This window comes from Pristiophorus japonicus, chromosome 16 (assembly GCF_044704955.1).
Source record: "Pristiophorus japonicus isolate sPriJap1 chromosome 16, sPriJap1.hap1, whole genome shotgun sequence".
Classification (NCBI taxonomy): Eukaryota; Metazoa; Chordata; class Chondrichthyes; family Pristiophoridae; genus Pristiophorus; species Pristiophorus japonicus.
In genome coordinates this window covers 70,367,967-70,373,966 of record NC_091992.1, presented here as the reverse complement: position 1 = coordinate 70,373,966, position 6,000 = coordinate 70,367,967, and positions in this window count along the sequence as shown.

Here is a 6,000-nt window from a genome sequence, read left to right as displayed (position 1 = left end):
CTTAAGCATAACATACCCCTGTGCCACGTACAGATGGTCTGCTGAGACCTGCAAGGTGTCTCACCTGCGGGACAGCAGCTACAGCCGCCTGGTCGTAACAACATTTAATCAACATAAACAAACAATATAAAAGTAAAACAATTACAACAAATAGAATTAAACCTTCCACCAATGAAGTTCCTATTGAACCAAGCCATTCAGTGGCTCCACTCCACAAAGTGAATGATGGGGGTTGCTTAAGTTTTTCTACCTCCTTTTGGATATGCTCCGCTAAGTGGGTAATTTCTTCGGAGCTATCTGGGATATATGTGCAACACTCAGTTCAGAGTAGGGTGCAAGTACCTCCCTTTTCAACCAGGATGTAATCAAGGGCCAGTCTATTCTGTAGGGCTACTGTGCGGATTGCTACCATTTCTGCATTGATTTTAACTAGGGCCTCTGAGGTATCATTGGCTACCTGTTCCACAACGGATGCCATGTTAATGGATTCCCTTGCCAGTCTGGCGGTCCCATACCTGGCAAAGAACCTCTCTGTTCCTGTGATAGCTCTCTTAGGACGGTGTAAATGTTCCGACAGTGACTTTATATGATACATATAAGGCACAATGTAGGCTAAATAGCAGGATCCCGTCCAATTCTGGGGCAGCCAAGGGTAGGCCTTGTGGCCACACACCCAATAGGTGCCATTATAGGCAATGAATGTTAGCTGTTTCTTTGTCAGCAACACTCCGGGGCCTGTCCAGGCTTTTCCATCTGTTTTATTCAGAATCCCCGTTACGTTAAAAATTCCCACATCGGCCCAGTTTGGACGGTTCCGTGGCTTGATTATATTATAATTCCGGGAGCAGTTACTATACCCCATATTTTGGCCTCCTTTGATGTTTCTAATCGGACAGACCGAATCCCCCGGTCTTCCTTTTCCCGTTGTATTAGTGCTCACAAAAAATGGGGGCCGTTTGGAATTATTGTAGCACGGTTGGTATCCCCCTTCAAAGGTAGTCAGATTGTAACCTGCTGACTTCCATTTACATGCCCAGTTTTCCGTATCCTGAAACGCATTGCCTGTTTTGTTTTGATTAATTATCCACGCAGCCATTTCCGAGATATTCAAGGGAACTGGCCTCAAGGGAATCCCTCCCTTTGAGTGAATAGGAATATGCGCACACACCCAACAACTAGAAATGTTACCTTGTTTGGCATAAATGTATGACATATATAAAAAGGTATTTACATGTAATTCCCTTGCTACCCTACTATTTCCCTTTGGTGCAGAAGGTCGGCTAGTAAGAAGTAGGCCTATGCCTAGAATACCTACAATCAATAATACAGTAAATTTATACATTTTCGCAAAATGTAATTGTCCTTAATAGATTTCAGCTTCAGTTACGGGTGCTCATTTAACGTGTGAAGCGTGGATCCAGGCTTTCTTTCCTTGGTCTTTAACAGCTGCCTGGGTGGTCAATAACACTTGGTAAGGTCCCTCCCACTTGGCACCCAAAGGTTCTTTATGCAACTTTTTCACATACACCCAGACTCCCGGGATGATGTCATGTCCTCTTTCGGGTAGATTACCCCAAGCTGCCGATGCCTGTCGGGAAACAGAACTAATAACATTGGTTAAGTTCTGACAGTATGATAACAAAGTGTCACTCATTAAGTGAACATCAGCTTTCCGTAAATCGATAGTTCCTGGCAGCGACATGGGTCTTCCTGTTATAATTTCAAATGGGCTTAAACCTGTAGTTCTGTTCGGGGTTGCCCTAATACTACATAGCACTATTGGTAGTGCCTGGGGCCATGGTGTTCCTTCTTGGTGATATTTGGCAAGCCGTTGTTTCAAAGTTCGATTCATTCGTTCTGCTTGTCCTGATAATTGTGGATGATAAGGACAGTGTAAATCCCACGTAATGTTCAGTAACCTACAGACTTCTTGGCAGACAGCACCTGTGAAGTGTGTTCCCTGATCTGAGTCAATGATACTCGGGACTCCCCATCGGGGAATGTAATCCTTACACAAGACCTTTGCAGTGTGATTGGCTGTGGCTCTTTTAGTTGGGACAGCTTCTACTCATCTAGAGAATCTGTCGACCATGACAAGAATGTTAGTGTATCCTTGGCATGAAGGAAGAGATATATAATCAACCTGCAGATGCTGGAATGGTCCGACAGGGGCAGGGGGCCTCAGTTGGGGCATTACCGTGATGGGTCCAGAATTATTTTTCTGGCAGACCACACAGCGGTCTGTTACCAGCTGGGCATGTTTTTTAAATCCCCAACCCCACCAGCTTTTCTGGAACCGTGCCGTCATCTGTTGTGAGGCCAAGTGTCCCCACGAGTGGATCTGTTGGGCTAAAAAAGGCATAAGCGCTTGTGGCGCGACTGGCTTGTTGGTAGCTCTTTGTCTCCAGCCACCATCTTCGCATAGCTTAATTCCTGCCTCAATCCATGTCCATTTTTCCTCTCGGGAGCACTCGCCTTGCATTTTGGACAGTTCTGGCTTTAGACCTGCCATGAAAGCTGCTTTCAGGGGTCCAAACACTTGTCATCTATTTCCTCATCCGTATTATTCATACCCAAATGTTCTAGCCACATGCATCTAAACCGCTCGTCATACTCCAGGACCTTCTCTGTTCCTTTCTGTTGGCAGGCTGCAATTTTTCCTCAGTCTGTCTTAGCTGGACTGAAAGCTTGCAGCCAGTGTTTAATCGCCTCCCATCCTGCTTCTAAATCTTGCTCATCCTGCCCCAAAGCTTCTTCTACCTTGTCGTGCAATTTTCTTCCCTGTGTTTTTGACACTATTATGGTCAAAATTTGCACTCCGTCCCAGGGATGAAGTTGATATATATTTCTTAAGCGGTCCAATTGGTCCCACGTTTTTACTCCCCCTTTCTTTGGATTGGGCATTCCTTGGACCATTTATCAATTTTCTCTGGGTCTGCCGGATCATGAAATAAGTATTCTGCATACACCCTTTTCTTCGTTGTTTTGGTTCCGACCTCATCCGCAGTCTCTTCTGATTTGACTACAACTCGTCTTTTTTTAAATGGGGCAAAGCGCACCCCTAATTCTTCATCATCCTCCGACCCTGTATTGTCAGAGGATTCAGAAACCGTATCTATTCCTCGGTCGTGTCTTCGGGTTTGCGCTTTTAATTTATCCAAACATGGGTACCCTGGGAATTGACCGATACATTTTCCTTTTCCTATTACTGTCTCTTGACCTAATGATTTTTTCCATTCTTTAATTTCACCTTTAAGATCTTTAACTTCTGCTTCCAGCTTTTCAAGTTCAAGCTTTTTCTGTCGCAGCTGCGCACAAATTGTTTGCAATTGATCCTTTGTACTGGTCAGTTCTCGATCATGTTGGGAACGCATTATAATTTCATTCTGGTTTCGAATCTGGCCCATAACTGCTAGGGACCATCTAGTTCGCTCATTATTTTTCATACGGGTCGTTTTTCCCCAGACCCTTTTAATCTCGTCCAAGGACCATTGTCCTTTGGAGGTTCCGTACTTTTGTTCGATCTTAATACAGGTTTTAGATAGTTGAATTGTTGCTCTATGTATTCTTTCAACTGTTCGAGAATTAAATCTAGCAAAACTTCAGGTGGTGCTTGCCCACCTTTAACAGTTGTAGGCAATTCTTTGCTCTTATCTCCTGCTGCCATAATACTAAGTTCTTTACTGGGGTCTCGAGTCGTAGGCTTTCTAGCCGATCAATAGGTCAGTGATTAATTAACTAACACACCGCCGAAGTTTAGACGTCTATGGGACCTCGAGCCGACTACCAACCGGAGGCTTCGCAAACCGGAGGCTTTCGGAATCGCGTAGAAGGAGAGGCGAATTTAGACTTTTGACCGAGGACTTTTTTATAAAGAGGAGTCCTTACCTCAGTATGTAGGTCCGATGTCCAAAATTCAGTTTCTTTCCTCAGCGATCCTGTTCGTGACGCCAAAATTGTTAGATCTCTTAATTTCCAATGAAATACGAACTCCGATTGTAGTTTTAATTTCTTTATTTCTGGCAGAGAGCAACAACAAGCTTCTTGGCTTTAAGCCAGATCTTTGTCCTTCTGAGACCACATGGTCAAAATGGCTGTACTTATACCTGGATCAATTTACAGAAAAGAACTCGCCTTCTTTGACTTTATTGGCTCAATTAATAGTATTTTAACCTTTTAATTGGCTCGCTACCCAAAGTCCTAAAATGTCAAGTTGATTAATGACTTAATGCAACATGCTGAACTCATGTAGCATCTCTGACTTGTTGTCTGTGAATTTTCACAGCCTGTCTAAATGCAGCCTGTTTGAATTCTCTATCAGTAGTTCTCATGAGAGGGCGTTAGTTGAAGCGCTAGCCACCAAATTCCATGCAGCATCTTCAATGAGTGCTCGCAGGCATGTTAAGTGGCAGTCAGCAGTTTAATGAGCGTCGGGGCGGCTGTTGTGAGGATTGGTTCAGCTCCTTTACTGGATGGTTCATGCTGAACGTGGCTAATCCGGCATTGCAGCTTAGAAACCATCTTGGCCCCCTAGGAGGCTTTTTAGCATCTAAAATATTTGGCGAAAATTGCTCCCTCCGTTTGGCAATGATTTTTTCCAGATTATCTTCTCTAGTTCCATTCTCATCCTCTCAAAATGAGGTTATTTTCAATCTCATCATCATAGGCAGTCCCCCGGAATTGAGGAAGACTTGCTTCCACTCTTAAAATGAGTCCTTAGGTGACTGAACAGTCCAATACGAGAGCCACAGACTCTGTCACAGGTGGGACAGATAATCGTTGAGGGAAAGGGAGGTTGGGACAGGTTTGCCGTACGCTCTTTCCGCTGCATGCACTTGATTTCTGCATGCTCTCGGCGACGAGACTCGAGGTGCTCTTCACCCTCCCGGATGCACTTCCTCCACTTAGGGCGGTCTTTGGCCAGGGACTCCCAGGTGTCAGTGGGAATGTTGCACTTTACCAGGGAGGCTTTGAAGGTGTCCTTGTAACGTTTCTGCTGTCCACCTTTGGCTTGTTTGCCATGAGGGAGTTCCGAGTAGAGCACTTGCTTTGGGAGTCTCGTGTCTGGCATGCGAACAATGTGGCCCAGCGGAGCTGATCAAGTGTGGTCAGTGCTTCAATGCTGGGGATGTTGGCCTGGTCGAGGACACTAATGTTGGTGTGTCTGTCCTCCCAGGGGATTTGTAATATCTTGCAGAGACATCATTAGTCTTTGTCTTACTTATGTCTTTCTCAATCATTATCTTATTCTGAACAATTATACATGCTTCTTCTCTGCCCTCTCCCACATCCCTTCATTCCCCTTTTCTTGCACAAATTATCCAACCTAACCTTAATGTTAACATGGAGTCTGACTTTCGTCTCTCTACATCACATTTTATGGTGAGAATGGGCCGGTACCAGGACCAATGTTGGAAAGAGACCGCTGACGTGCCTGTTGCTCAGGGCCCAGCTGTTCTGGTTTTTAAGCCAGCCTCCAATTCGGCGCAGTGGTCTGGCTGGAAACAGAGGGGCATTACTCTCAGTCCGACTGCTACAAGTCTCACCTTACCCCACCACGCCAGTGCAGCCCAAACCCTCACTCAGCTCCTGCCTTCGGTCACTTTGCCGGTCACCCGGTACTTGAGCCCATTTTCTCTGTCTGCCTTTTTATTTCTACCCTCTGCCTTTAACTGTCTCCTCTCTCTCCCGCTGTTCCCTTGGTCTGGCTCTGCTGGGGTGGACTGAGCCCTGTGGAAGTCGAGAGATTTCCGCAATGCTGCATACCGCTTTATTTTTCCACGAGAATGCCATGCTCTTTCAGAGGATCCAGTCCGTGCCAACAGATTTCCTGCCCACTCCCCACAATCTGTACTCCAACCCATCACTACTCCTCGACCATCCTTCTGTCCTAACCTCACATTTAATCTGATATTTTAGCAACCCAATTGTATATAAATGCAAGTTGTTTCTTCTTTCTTGTACGAGACCCTCAATCACTGGACTCTGTTGCTATCCTCT